At 38.2% G+C, this 15550-nt stretch overlaps 1 long non-coding RNA gene across 1 annotated transcript in view; it reads right to left on the bottom strand.

The window, feature by feature from the left end:
* Nucleotides 1–2879: 2879 nt before the first annotated feature.
* The window catches only part of LOC122907714, a 29526-nt gene continuing 16855 nt past the window's right edge, over nt 2880–15550 (bottom strand). The window contains exons 2-3 of the long non-coding RNA XR_006384744.1: nt 9721–9878; nt 2880–3083 (exon numbers count right to left, since the gene is read on the bottom strand). This is a non-coding gene — a long non-coding RNA (uncharacterized LOC122907714). The remainder of the gene's footprint in view (nt 3084–9720; nt 9879–15550) is intronic.

A 15550-nucleotide genomic window follows, 5' to 3' on the forward strand; every position in this document is an offset into this window, starting at 1 on the left:
ACAAGTGTTTTACTTATGTATATTTTTTTGAAAATTAAAGAAAAAAAAAAAAGGGCTTGGTGTCCTATCTGGGTTGGTGTACAACAGACCAAAGAGAACGGCTCCTGGAGGTGATAGGTGACTGAAATCAATGGTCAGAGGGTACAGAAAATCACTGCATGAAAACTAAGCCCTTGGCAGTTTACAGAAATGTTTTGGCCAGAACGCTTTTGTAGAAGTTACAAAGAACAGGGTGACAACAGCTGACATCTGGATATAGACCGAATTCCTAAAGCTGTGTGTGTGGTTTGCATGTACTGACTGGATGGGGATTTGGAGCTGGGAATTTGGAGCTAGGAATAAGATCTAATGATCCTTCCCCAGCATTTCTGCAGCACAGTATGAGTAGGGTTCGTTGTGTTATGTCGGACCGGGAGTTAGGGTAACAGGTTTTGAGTTTCAGTTAAATAATCAAATAGGTTATTCTTGGTAGGTTTTTCACTGCTGGGGGCATGTTTCCTAATGGAATAATCATGAAATTAGAGCTTGTTAAGGGATATATAAGAATTTTTATAAGTTAGATCCTATGACTTACAATTTAAACTACTTTGACACAAATGCTTCCCCTTGGAAAACACATAACAGAGTTAAAATCAATAATTTTAATATTAGTTATGAAAGTGTTTTTTTTAAACTCTGAGGCATTACATGAACGCAAAGGTTACTGTGGTTCCACTGATTAATCACTTGTTTCCATCCCACTAGGAGCCCTCCCTTGACTTTATTAAGTTGGTCAACGAACAGTCATGTCCAGTAGAAAATTCCCCAAAATAAAATGGATGCTTTTCTTAGCCCATTCAGGCTGTGATAATGAAAATAGCTTGGATTGGATAGCATAAACAACAAGCATTTATTCTCACAGCTCTGGAGGTTGGGAAGTCCAAGATCAAGGTGTCAGTGATTCAGCGTTTGGTGAAGAACAGCTTCCTGGTTCATAAACGGCCTTCCTTTCACCATATCTTCATAGGGAGCAAGGGGCAGGAAGCTCTCTGGGGTGTCCTTTATAAGGGCTCTGATCTCACTGATGAAGGCTCCACCCCCCACCATGACCTAATAATTCCATGGGGGCTCCACCTCCTAATACCATCCCATTGGAGGTTAGGTTTCAGTGTGTTAATTTAGGAGGGGGACACAAACCTTCAGTCTCTAGCAATGATTCTACATCCTAGCTAGATTCCAGTCTGACTCTGAGAGCTCAGTCAACAAAAGGGTGATTATGGTGAGATTCCTTCAATCCATGTGATTATTTAGAGATTCCTTGGCTTGGCAGAGTCAAAAGACCCATTTTGAATCTATAGCCATGAACAAACTCTGAGAGCTCAGGCAAGTTTTTTATTAAACTTTCTAAGGCTTTGTTATCTCAAGCATGGAAGCAGTTAGAAAATATCAGTACTGCCTGATCCACAAGTTTATGGTGACTTTAAAAATAAGATAGTGAATGTGAAAGCACATTGTAAACCAGAGACTACTACATAAATACTAGAAATTATTAGAGTCTTTTGTTGTAATCACTGATGTATCTTCCTCTAGTAACTGTTGCCTACTGTCTTGATTGGTGACATAGAAATATTGCTAAATATGAAGATGACTTAGAACAAGAGGGGTCTATCTATATGTAAACGAGATTTATAGCATTCCTTGATTTTGTATCGCCAATAAGTACAGCCCTTGACAGTTGTGGTTTTCCTTGTGGCATCTTTATATGGCTTGACTGACTCTTTTACTAAGATTTATGTCTGCTTGAGCAGGCTCCCTGAACCACAATCATAGTACTCATAAATCTCCAGCATATTCACTATGTCTGTAGCCACATCTCTTGCTGCCTTCAGAGACTGCAGAGGGTTGTCTCAGATGCCCTGTTTCCTGACGTTGGCAAAGATTTCTTTGGATTTTGCTGTGTTTGCAGGGAGGGCAGAGGTTTTGGGGGGGAAAACTGAATATACTGAATTAAAGTCATTCATAGTGTAAATGCTGATAAAAAACAAATGGTCCTTCATGGTGATTCCTTGCATAGCTGAGACCTGAAAAAGTTAGAGGGATTTCAACTTTCGCTTTCTCTCCCTCCATATGACTTGGAGTCCCTGATGCCAAATTAAAGAAATAAAAGTCACTGAGCTCTTGCTTTAAGAGCAAAGGTTTGGCCTCAATAACAAGCATTGTACCAAGAAAAAACATTTGTGTGGAGACATAAGGGGTAAATCAATTAAACATTCAACCTTGGATCTATGCTTCAGAATAAATGCAAGAGGGCCCTTTGAATTTTACTGCCTGACAGGTTAACCCAGAGAGTCACTGTCATATTATATTCCTTAAAAAAATATATATATAGTCATTATTTAAGGAATATATTCCTAACTGTTTAAGAATGTGGTCTCAATGAATCTTTCCAACTTAATTTTAAGTCAATCACATAACCATGCATATTGGCAATATCTAGTTACTTGATACTTTATAAATAGATGTAATTTCTCGCCTTTATTCCTTTTTTTAATATGCTATTCCATCAACCTGGACTATCTCCCCTTCTTGCCCTCCTGCAAAATTCTTATTTCATCTTTTAAAATACAGTTTAAAGGGGCTCTCGGTGTCTCATTTGGTGAAGTGGCCAACTCTTGATTTCGGCGCAAGTCATGATCTCAGGGTCCTGGAATCGAGCCCTGAGTTGGGCTCCATGCCCAGTGGGGAGTTTGCTTGAGGATTCTCTCTCTCTCTCTCTCTCCCTTTCTCCCTCTGCCCCTCACCTCACTATCTCTCACGAGTAAATAATCTCTAAAAAAAAAAAAAATCCAGCTTAAATATTGTATGCCAGCTTTGCTACTTAAAAAACAAATGAAAACAAGGACAGTAAAACTCAGTGGCTTGCAAAAGCCAGCGTTTACTTGTATGTTCGTAAGACTGTAGTTCGACGATGGTTTGAATGATCCAGACTGGGCTTAGCTTAGGAACTCTGCTTCAAGCTACAGAGCAGCTGGGTTGGGTTCTGAACTGCTGGTTTGCTGTGGTCCCTCTGCTGGATTGATAGCTGCTCCGCAGGGCACATTCTTCTGGAGGGCAAGAGGAAGGCCAAAACAGTGAGCATGTTTTAAGCTTCTGCTAGTCTTGTATCCACTAATACCTCTGTGTGCAAAGCAAATAACATGACCAAGGTCAATGTTTAGGGGTCGGCCACCCATTCTGAGGCATGTCATAGTGTGTTTTATATATATATATATATATATATATATATATATATATATATATAATCCTATCAAGTCTGATTGGGTACAGTTATTCAGTTTAGCATGAATGTAAAGCCTTTCTTAGTCCTCACAGGCAGAGTTAGCAATATTTTCTCCTCAGAGTTCCCCAAACACATTTTATACTGCTTACCACACTGGATCACTTTTATGTAATAACATTTGTTTTTTCCAAATATGTGGCAAAATATAGTCTTCTAATTATTATCTTGTTGATGTATAACAGTACTTTGTTTATAACAGAAGATCAATAAATGTTTACATAGATGAATGAATGATCTATATTCCAAGTTCTCACATACGAATTCTTCCTATAGACTATGTCTATTGACTTCAAACAGATTTCACTGTTTCCAAGAAATACAAGAAAAAGACAAACGTGAGAACCTGAAATGCTGCCATTTTCCTCTTTATTTAGGAAGTTGCTCACCTCGCAATGAACGGTTAAATCTAGCCACAGATTCTGGGATCATTTCAGATGGGACAAGGCAACATTGTTTTTCAAACTCACACTTAAGTATTTTAACTGAGCTGTAAGTTATTTTTTGCCTTAGTCCAGTAGGTGTGTGGTTGTGGTTCTAAGTGCAGTAGTTTGCAAGATTAATAGTTAGCCATACACTTCATGTCTGAGCCCATAAAATATAATATTCACTAGTTGGTTTTAAGCCTATGAGAAACACTAGCGTGAAATGAGTATCTCTTTTCTATGGCAATTGAAAGCAAATTAACAGTGACAGTAATGCCATTTCGGTTGGCAAAACACTTCTTCATCCTTTCTGTCAACAGCTTTCTAAAATTTTGAAGTTTAAACTGATTTTGAATCTTTTATAGGGGAGAAACGGAGGTGGATAAATGCATTTTTCATCTTTATGTTTTTCAACTTTAGTGGCGATATAAAGGAAAGAAACATTTACATTTTATTTACAAGCCCAACTTGTACAAAACTACCAGTGACAAATGACAGGATATATATTGTATCCATATTAAACTAGAAATATTTGCCTTCAATAAGGCAAGGAAACCAATTTCCAATGGAAACCTGCTCCTAATCCCTTTGTAGGACGAAGCTTAGAATAAAAGATTACAATGCATGGTTTTTTAACAAGATTAGAAGAAGCTAAAGAGCCAGGCAACTGCAATATTAATTAATCAGATTTGGGGAAGTACTGTTACAATATAGGTTTTTTGAAAGCACGTGTCTGATATAATTTTGAAGTACCAAGTGATCGTGATTCAGGTTTTGCTTCAAAGAACAAAGGGTTTACTTGTGGAATAAGATACTCTCCTTTGCTAACCTGCACTTTCCACCCTCCTCACGGCTTTCACGCACACTGCTGCGCCCACGTACTGCTTTCTTCCCCCCGTGGAAACCATTCCAGATTATCTCCAGATTCAGAAACAGAGCTTCATGCCTTTGCAAATGAGATGTTTTTTGTTTGTGTGTTTTGTTTGTTTGTTTTTGTTTGCTTGTTGGTTTTTTTGTTGTTGTTTTTGTTTTTGTTTTCCTGAAAGCCCATCTCCTACTTCTGTACAAATGCTTCCAGCCAGAATTTCAATTTCCTAAGTAGGTTAAGGCCCCATTGCTTTCTGCTCCCATTGACTTTTATAGGTAGCTTCTTCTCAGAACTTATGGGAGGATATTACAGGGCCAATCTGTGTGTCTCTCACCCTAAATGAACTCTTTTATCCATCGAGCCTCAGTCCAGCTCTATCTACTACTTCGAACCTCTCAATAAGACTTTTTTTTTTTTTAATAAATCAAGATTTATTAGAAAAACTTTATTCTTGGGTGCCTGGCTGTCTCAGACTATGAAGCATCCGCTGTCGGCTCAGGTTATGATCTCCGGGTCCTGGAATCGAGTCCGGATGGGGCTCCCTGCTCAGCGGGGAGTCTGCTTCTCCCTTTCCTCCCTGCTGTGTTCTATGTTGCTATCTCTCTCTCTCCAATAAATAAATAAAATCTTTAAAAAAAAAAGGAAAGAAAAACTATATTCCTAGGATGAATTTTGTACTGTTTTATGGCGGCCAGGGCCAGAAAAGAACAGCTCGTGATGTCAGCCAGCTGTTTTTTTTTTTTTTCTCCTAATTCTCTCGCACTATGCTCTTCACCATAATATATTTCTCTTTCTATTTACCAACTTTAAAAATAGGATCTGTGCTGAAGACTTTGCTTGTCTTAGTTAAGCATGGTGAGATTCCTGGTAATTAGTGCTTGTAAAACACCGCAAGGTTCTCAGATGAATTAAAGTGTGAAATCTTATTACAAGCAGTATATTGCTGGAGTAACAAACCGGCATGGCAAATTACACCATTTCCTAGTCTCTATTGCTTTTAAGGAACAATGCAGATCATAATTATCCGTAAGTATTGACTGGCTTGCCTCCTGCTATCAAGACTGCCAGATTAGCTCTCCTTCCTGCACTTGGTTGGTTTGAGGGTATGTAGGAAATTTCCTTCTTCCAAATGATATTTTATTTGGCAGCCTCAGATGCTCCTGTCTGTCGAAAAAGCTTTCTGCACAAACACAAAGAAATTATTGTGCTCGTCAGAGACAAAATCGTTTAACATGATACAGATTCTCTCTAATTACCATCCGGGAGTACCTAGAGGTTTGCAGCAGCCCAAGGTATTTTTTTTTTTTAAAGATTTTATATATTTAACAGAGAGAGAGAGAGAGATCACAAGTAGGCAGTAGGCAGAGAGGGAGGCAGAGAGGGGGGGAAGCAGGCTCCCCACTGAGCAGAGAGCGAGATGCAGGACTCGATCCCAGGACCCCGAGATCATGACCTGAGCCGAAGGCAGAGGCTTTAACCCACTGAGCCACCCAGGCGCCCCAGCCCAAGGTATTTTAAGCTGCTTCCTCACCTCCAGAGCGAGGGGGATCTGGTCACTTTTGCTTCCAAGAAACAGTTTGCTGTATGAAAACTATACACCATCCAAACACTTTGTGAGAGAGCAAGAGAGGCATTAGTTATGAACTGTGTTTTGCTCTTAGACTGGAGTAGGGGGTGAGTAGATACAGGAATGTGGAGCAAACCAACTTGTCTTTGCATGCTGTCCAACTCAAATGCTGAATCTATACATTTATTGTGTATTTCATACTGTGGGGGAGAAAAGAAACACATAAACCCAGCTATAAAGGGGAAAATTAATTTAGTAATTACTATAAAGCACATCAAGCTTGTAGTGATTAATAGTCATAAAGGCTTTTGTTTCCCTTTGTGCAAATAACCACCTATGTCAACAAATTTGATAACAGCTATTTTATCCAAGAGTGGGGTTTCTTGGATATCTTCTGCTTTCTTTTGACTCCCAGTAGTCATAATTAATATAATAAAACCCCCATTATAAAATCATTAGTGTAAATGCAAATAAGGTCTTGCATTCTTAATGCCCCCGCCAGGCCCTTAATCACTTGAAATGTCACACTGCATTAAGTATAACATCGATTACATATGATAAAAACATGCAATGCAAAAAATATTAAAGTCATATTTTCAAGCTATTATCTAAAGCAGAAGGGCTTTAAAATTAATTTCATTTTGGAGCTTTGAATATTTTAGAAGCTAAAGACCTCATTAATTTATCAGCAAAAGCCTTGGGTCCTTTAAAGACCTTTTGGCCTTTTTTTCATTTTCCTTGCTGTATCCCCCAGACTCCACCCATTCATGCATTCTTGCCTTTTTCAAGTTTTTCTCATTCAGTGATAAATGTTTGAAGGGATGTTTCTATAGCGTTTTAAAGCTACTGAAGTAGCTTAATTTTGAAGATGTATTCTAAATGCCTTCCTTTTTAATATTCTTCATTTGAGGGGTACATGAAATGTGTTGTCACATACAGCAGCGATTGGAAAAGATGCAAAAATTTGATGGCAATAGTTATTCTGGAGCGAGGGCTTTGCTGAGAATAAAGATGCAACAAATATTCTGCACGGAAAGCGTGAATTATAATTATAAAACATATTAGAATTTATCCAGCTCTCTCTTCTGTCATATGTTCTTTGACCACTAGTGAGGTAAATCAAAACACTGACCATTTAAAATTTTAACAAATTTTTCTTAAGTTCATTGGAAATTTATCTACTTTGTCAGGGAAAAATTATGAAAAAAAGGAAAAACAAGGACCGTGATCCTTGTGTGTCCTGTACTGGGCATGCTTCTAGGTTCTAACCTCCTTACCTTGTGTTTGAGCTCTCTCACAACTTCATGAGGTGGGTAAAACAAAACAGAACTAAACTGAACTAAACTAAAAACCAGCCACCTGAAAATAGGTCCAGTGATTTTGATCTATAGGAATGCAGTTAGTTTTAACTAGTGGAATCAAATTTAATTTTAGTTCTTTTGTATAAATAGCCACTTATGTCTCTGCAAATTCATTTCAGCATCTCTTATATGCCTCTTATGTGTCGTACTTTGAATTCTCTTTTGAACCTATCCCAACACCTGCCTGGTTCCTCATTAATTATTGAATTAAATAAAAATACTTGATATTATTATTATTGTTACTATTGATATAATAATAATAATTATTATTATTAATCCATTTTTACATTGGTCTGATTCATGATTACATACTTAGAAAAGTAATCCTTTAGTATTATATTCCTAGTAGAGAGCATACTTCCGTAACATCCTAATGTAACTCAAAAGGAGGATTTAAATCCTTATCCTGTACTTTACCTTGACCCCATATTGCTTTGCTTTTCACCAGTGCTTCTGTAGAAAAGCGATGGCCAGCAGCAAATTTCATCCCCCAGCACCTCCTGATTTCTATGTCTGTAAAAGTCATGAGACGCCAGATGACCCAAACAGATACTTAGAATATAATGGTGGAGCTGCTGTCAGGAATTTAGAGATGTGCTGTCAGGAATTTAAAGGTTCTGTCTCACCAAAAAAGCCCATCACTGGCTCTTCTACATCTTCTGTAATCAGAATTGTATTTATGCTTTGTCAGGGATCAATGACTTTGACAGCAGTGATAACAGAGTGCCAAAAGGTAGATTCAAATGACATTCTGCTTGGCACTTCTTTTTATTTCCTTGGTTTTATAAAATTTAAGTTTATCGTTTGTCCTTGTACTATCTAAAATTCCTGTAGCTCATCTGTGGACATCCCAAAGGCAGGAGCAGAATACAGGTAAAAACTTACTTCCTTACAGAAATGGGAAGAGGCCATTTTCAAGGAAAAGCAAAAATAATAGGATTGGAGCCCTCAACTTCGTTTCAGGAAAAATTCATAGATTAGCCTTTTGTACATAGAGGTATCTATTCTTTGCAGGCCTTTGTAAGGAAGGGGAAACCAAATTATGGCACAGGTAAAATGTTTCTTAAACAAATATAAAGCTTTGGAGATAATGGTATATGCCAGGTCTCATACCGAGAACAACGTTGTACCTATCTAGTCAATATGAACTATGTCAAAGGAAATATCATTCTTGGTATCCATTTCACAAAGATGCTTAATTCTCAGACTGGAAATCAGAACCGGAAATGCTTAGGTGAGAAGAGGAGATCTATTACCTTGTCTTTTATTTGTTTGTTTGTTTTTTTAATATTTTATTTATTTATTTGACAGACAAAGATCACAAGTAGGCAGAGAGGCAGGCAGAGAGAGAAGGAAGCAGGCTCCCTGCTGAGCAGAGAGCCCGACGCGGGGCTTGATCCCAGGACCCTGAGATCATGACCTGAGCCAAAGGCAGAGGCTTTAACCCACTGAGCTACCCAGGCGCCCCCGGTCTTTTGTTTTTAACTGAGAATGAGGTCAGAATGTTTAAGTGTGTCATTCTAGAAGTGAGCTACAAGCAACTTATATGGTTGGGTAGTAAGTAGACAAGAGAGAACCTAGTAGGACTATTTCCTGGAAACTAGCTAACTAGTACAAGAGTCAGAGCCTATCAAATTTGTAGGCGAAGCGGTTTACAGTTCTTGGAGTGATCATGTTTATTTCACTTTGGTTATTCCTTTGTGTTTGGCAAAGTCTTCTTGGTCTCAGTCTCTATTAGTTAGACAAAGAAGACTCAAAACAAAACCAAAAAAAAAAAAAAAAGGAAAAAAAAAGATTTGGTTGCAGTTCAATCAAAATATTAAAGGGATTGAAGTTAACCCTGGGGCCAATGTGCGACGGCAGTAGGAATATGAAATAGAAAAACAAAACAAAACGTACTCGTGGAAAAATGAAAGGATGGTAGAGTGAATGCCTATGTGGTAGCCAATCTCTTCCTACAGAAATTTTTTCCTATTGCTTAGAAATCTGAACTCACTGAATTAAGGAGGTTCTTCTTAACTAAAAGCATCTCTATCAGAATAAAAAAGGGGATGGGTAGACAGAAATGTGTATTGGTCTAGAATGTATAGTGTGTTTGTATCATAAACATTTTTTAGAAGAAAGAAAGAAACATTTTAAAAATGCATTTCGTCCACATTGACTAGTTCCTCTTGGTAACTTACGAGTAATTAGGCATGAGCCAGAGAACAATTGAGTTAACGTTGGTGCTGTTCCTGGTCAGTAGATCGCGTTCTATCACAGGCGATGCCATGGGAGTCTGGACAGCCGGATGAAGAAGGGTTTTTCAAGAAACAAATACCTTTCTTAAGAGTATCTTCCCCTATTGAAGGAAAAAAAGGAGGAAAGAAGAGAGGAAGAAAAGAAGAAAGAGAGGGAGCGAGTGAGGAAAAGAGGGAGGGAGTGAAGGACGGAAGGAAGGAAGAAAAGAAAGACAGAGGGAAGGAAGGGGAAAATATTACTTTGAGGGAGAAAAATGCTATATAAATGGGAAGTCACTTTCATTTCTTTGCTTCTCCAGCTCTAAGATTCTGTGATGAAAAGCGGGTTGCACAGTAATGCGGGAAATAGAAAGACACAATTGAGAATATGCAGCACAGAGTTCACTGTGGGCGTTAAAACATTTTGCAAAGTAAGCTTTCCACTAAGCCCTTAAAAAGCAGTTGGAGAGATACCCCAACTTTTCAGCACCGCAAGCGAGGTGAAGGAAATTCAGAAGTCTGGAATGGGGTGACCCAGAAATTTCCAGCTTTTATATACCTTTTACAAAGTTACTTATTTTATTTCCCATACTTTTCAGTAATGTTGCATTTACTCTAAGCTAAAAGATTTGAACAAAATATAGCTATACCGCATATCAGATTTTTATGATTTGGGAAATCACAAATAAAGGCAATCGTTTACGAGGTAAGCTGTTAGATAAATTCTTAGAAAGGTGCATGGCACCCAGCCTCCACTGCCTTTGGTTTGAAGGGATTAGTTGCTTCTGTGTATGTCCTGTACTCCATTGTGAATGCTTGGAAAAAACAGACCAAATTTTTCTTTCTAGCACCTTTTAACAGTATTGTTGACAGTATTGCTAACAGTATTGCACATGGAAATATTTAAGCAAATTTTTATTAAACACCAAAAGACATATCATACTGTACAACAACTTTATTGTGGTATAGATGTATGCAATGCAATACACCCATTTGAAGTGTATTGTCTGATAAGGTTGAGAAATGGATATATCCCATAACCACTACCACATTCATGTAGAACATTTTCTTGACAGCAGGAGAAAGCTTTCTCATGCCCTTTCCGAGTCAGTCACATACAGAGTGGCCCCAGGGGAACTGTTGAATTTCTACCACCTTAAAAGTGATTTGACTTTCTAGAATGGTTCATAAGGAGAAACGTGTAGTACATACTCATTGATGTCCAGCCTCTTAGGTCCCGCATAATGTTTTTAAGAGTCGCTTATGTTATTTTTTTTTATTAGTAGTTTCCTTATATTTTTTCAAAAGTGTCCCTTTGTATAAGTATACTAGAACTTATTTACTCATGCATCTATAATGGCCATTTGGCTTGTTTTAGGTTTTATCTAATGCAAATTAAGTTAGGAATATTTGTGTATAAGACTTGTGTAGAACAGTGCTTCATTTCTATTGGCAGATGCTTTGGAATGGAATGGCAGCATGGTATAGTATATATAACTTTTTTACTAATACACTAAAGTATTTTAAAAAGTAAGTTGTAGTGTTTTGCTTCATGTATTTTGAACTTCTTTTAACCAACTTAGGATTGTTTTGTTGTCTTGATGAATTGACCCCACTTCCATTTTAAAATGTTCTTATTTTTGATAATATTTTTTATTTCTATAATTTTTTTTTAGATTTTATTTATTTATTTGACAGATAGAAATCACAAGTAGGCAGAGAGGCAGAGAGAGAAAGGGGAGGAAGCAGGCTCCCCGCTGAGCAGAGAGCCCGATGCGGGGTTCGATCCCAGAACCCTGGGATCATGACCCGAGCTGAAGGCAGAGGCTTTAACCCACTGAGCCACCCAGGCGCCCCTGTTTCTATAAATTTTGTCTGTAAATTCACTGATCTGTTTTTTTGCAGCCTACCATTAATTTTACCCAGTAGAATTTTGATTTTGATTTCAGATATATGGTTGTATTTTTAGATCTTTTATATTTTTCCTTAATAAATTTATGTTCTGCTTTAGATCTTTAAGCACACTGAACATATTTATAATAGTTGATTTTGAGTCCTTGTCTGTCATCTTTGTCTTTTCAGGTTTTGTTTCTGTTGACTGATTTTTTTCTAGGTGATGCTGTGTTTTTGTATTTCTTGGCACATCTAGAAAAAAAATTTTTTTAAGATTATTTATTTATTTATTTGACATGGAGAGAGATCATAAGTAGGCAGAGAGAGAGAGGGGGAAGCAGACTTTCCGCTGAGCAGAGAGTCCGATGCGGGGCTTGATCCCAGGACCCTGAGATCATGACCTGAGCCGAACGCAGAGGCTTAACCCAGTGAGCCACCTGGGCGCCCCCACATCTCGAAATTTTTATTAGACGAGTTTAATTTTATTAGATGAGTATTTTGCTGCTTGGTGTCTAGATTTTGTTGTCTCCCTTTTAAAAGTGTTGGAGTTTGACAGTTAAATTAATTGCATTAATTAATTGTTAAATTAATAAATTAAAAAATATATTAATAATAATAAATAATAATCAGTTTTATTTATTCAAGGCTCAATTAAAGCATTATTACTAGGGAAGGTCTGTGTTTGCCTTTACTCTAGAAATACCGTTACCACTATGGTTGGAGTAGTTTGGGTCATCACAGATTGGTTCAGGTGTTAAAAGAGATTGCTGCTTTCTGGCTGATTGCAGTAATTGTCTCCCTGTTCTGTGTAAGCTTTGTAAATTGTTCGGATCATAATTTCCCAGTTGCTCTTTTCCCACTTTCAAGGAGTTTCACCCTATGTATCCATATCTTATTATTTGATTTATTGGGCACAAATTCACAAAAACCTCTATGGAGATTTCCAGAGCCCCCCCTACTGTTCCCTCCCCATGGTTCCCTTCTCTCCAGAGCCCAGCCCAACAACTTCCCACTGCTTTAAGATCTAATCTCTGTTTGCTCAGGAGAGCAAGACCTCCTCAAGAGAACTGTGTGGATCCCATGCTTCATACTGGAGTCTGGCCTGTGCCTCAGGTAGAAAGCAATATCAATAGGGCTTCCTTCTTTCCCTTTCTTCTTTCTTTCCTTTCTTCCTTCTTTCCCTCACTCCTTTCCCTTTCATGAAGGATCACAGTCAGGAGCTGTATGTTGTCTAATCACTAACAACATTTTTTTTATTTTTTGTATTTTATTTTTTATTTTTTGTATTTTTGTATTGTATTTTTTGTATTTTCCCCCAGTTTTCTAATTGTTTATAATGGGAAAATGTTTCTTGATTGCTATTCCATCATGTAGTCCATCATTTGAGATTAATAATAAGAAAATATGATGACCAAGCACATTAATACGACTGTCATGGAGGGATGGTCATTAATACTTTAATTTTCCTGTTTCAAATATGGCTGGGAATGGTTTTAAAGCAGTCAGCTGATTCTAAAATTAGAACTCCTCTGGAAGACAGAAGTATATTTGTCTGATGTTTTCCAGCAGAATTTTAATTCACATAGTTTTCAGTTTGAGTGTGGGGTTAATTGAGGGGATAGGGTAGTAATACCTTAATATCTGGATATTAGGTACAATGAAGGCATCAAGGAAGGGTGGCAAGTGCAGCTTTTGGTGTCAGATATAAATGATTTAGACTTCAGCTTAGTTGTTTATGAGTTATGAAACTTCACTCAATTTCTCTGAGCCTCAGTTTAATTCTGTGTAATACAGATGCAATAATACTTGCATTATATAGTTTTTATAAGGTTTACTTGGAAAGTTATATAAATAAGCTCCAACAGTTCTTAGAAGTGTTATAAAATGCTAGTTTCCTTCTGTTGGGCTGATTCCAGAGATTTATGGAGATTTATTAAAGATTTATTAAACTTTACAGAGAATATTTCTTTCAAAGCAGAGAAAACTGAAATTTAAGAAAGAGTAACATGTTTCTATATGATGTTTCAGAGACTCATAGGCTCTTAGAAGTAAAATAGTGCTGAGAAATAATCTCCAGAGATTTTATTCTTTTCTTTTTCCTAGAATCCATTTCTTTTGATAAACTAAATCTTTTTTGGCACCTAGGCAGGTTATTCCCTACTTGACTCCTCGCAGACATTATCCACATTATCCCAGAAGGCAGAAACCTATGGGCTGCCATCCTCAGGTTCCTCGCTCTCTGCTTTGGGTTGTATCTGGACCATAAGGGGACCCACCAAAAGCCTGGAGGACGAGGTGGAGAAGGAGAGGCCAGTGCATGCCCTTCTGCTCTAGGTCCTTCCTGCTTTGATTCTGCATTTCTGCAATGCTGCAGAGTACCTCCACCACTCACCAGGAAGTTCCTCCTGCACAATTCCAACTCATTTAGCTCCCATAAGGACAAAGCTGTTTCTTCCTTTTGTCTCTTTGCACGTAGAGGTGGCCAAGCTTCCCACTCACTGTTGCTTATCCCTGAGTGCTTAGACCCTTCAGCCTTGCACATAACGTTTTTATTTTATTTTTTATTTTATTTTTTTAAAGATTTTATTTATTTGACAGACAGAGATCACAAGTAGGCACAGAGGCAGGCATTGCGAGGGGGAAGCAGGCTCCCTGCTGAGGGGAAATCCCGATGCGGGGCTTGATCCCAGGACCCCGGGATCATGACCTGAAGGGAGAGGCTTTAACCCACTGAGCCACCCAGACACCCCACACATAACTCTTTCAAAAGTACTCTAATGAAATTCCCTTTGCTTGTAACCATGTTGAGTAGAATTTTAGTATCTGTCAATTCCGGACTACATTCATTTCCTGTGGCCATAGAAATGAATGAGCACAAACTGGGTTGTTTAAACCACAGAAATTTACTTTTTTCGGGTACTTCTGGAGTCTAGAATTCTGAAATCAGGGTGTAGGTGGGACCCTGCTTTCTCTGAAGGCTCTTAGGGGACAGTCTTTCCTCATGTCTTTATGCTTCAGCTGGTTCCAGAAACTCCTGGGCTTGTTGCTACATTACGTCCAACCTCTGCCCCCATCTTTGCATTGTGACTCCTCAGTCTTCTCTTCTGTCTCTTCCAAGAACCTGTGTCATCATATTTCAGATCCATCAGTGTGATCCAGGATGATACCATCTCAAGATACCTAACTTCATTACATCTGCAAAGGCACATTTGTGAAATGAGGTCACATTTACAGCTTCTAATACATAAACATATCTTGGGGCACCTGGGTGGCTCAGTAGGTTAAGTGTCTGACTCTCGATTTCAGCTCAGGTCATGATCTCAGGGTTGTGAGATGGGGAGCCCTTCAACAGGCTCTGTGCTCAGTGGGGAGTCTGCTTGGGATTCTCTCTCTCCCTCTCCCTCTCCCTCTGCCCTGACCCCATGCTCGCTCACTCTCTCTCCCTCTCTCTCTCTCAAATGAATAAATCTTTAAAAAATACATAAACATATGTTTTTGGGGAGCCACTAAGATCCATACAAGCACCTAATACAACAGTAAGTAGCTAAACTGGTCTAATTGAAAAGAAGGCAGCGGGATCACACCCCTCCCTTCACCTATGTTCTATATAAGGACACAGAAGCCCAGCAATCAGAAGAGATTTACTGAAGTTAGTAGGACTTTAAGATAGAGGCTTTCTTCATTCCTAGTATTTGGATAATTGAGAGACTAATCATATGGTTAGTATCCTTTACTATGCTAGTAAGAAAATTGGGCATTTGCGGCCAGGTTAATTCTTGCCTTTCAGCTGTTTTCTGTTTAACAGGGGAAAACATTAAGATTACTGCCTTTGAGCCTAATGTTTTAAGCTATGGCTAAGGTAAATAAATATGGAAGATTTTCTTGAGCTGCATTACCATCC

The sequence above is a fragment of the Neovison vison genome, chromosome 5, assembly GCF_020171115.1.
Source record: "Neovison vison isolate M4711 chromosome 5, ASM_NN_V1, whole genome shotgun sequence".
Classification (NCBI taxonomy): Eukaryota; Metazoa; Chordata; class Mammalia; order Carnivora; family Mustelidae; genus Neogale; species Neogale vison.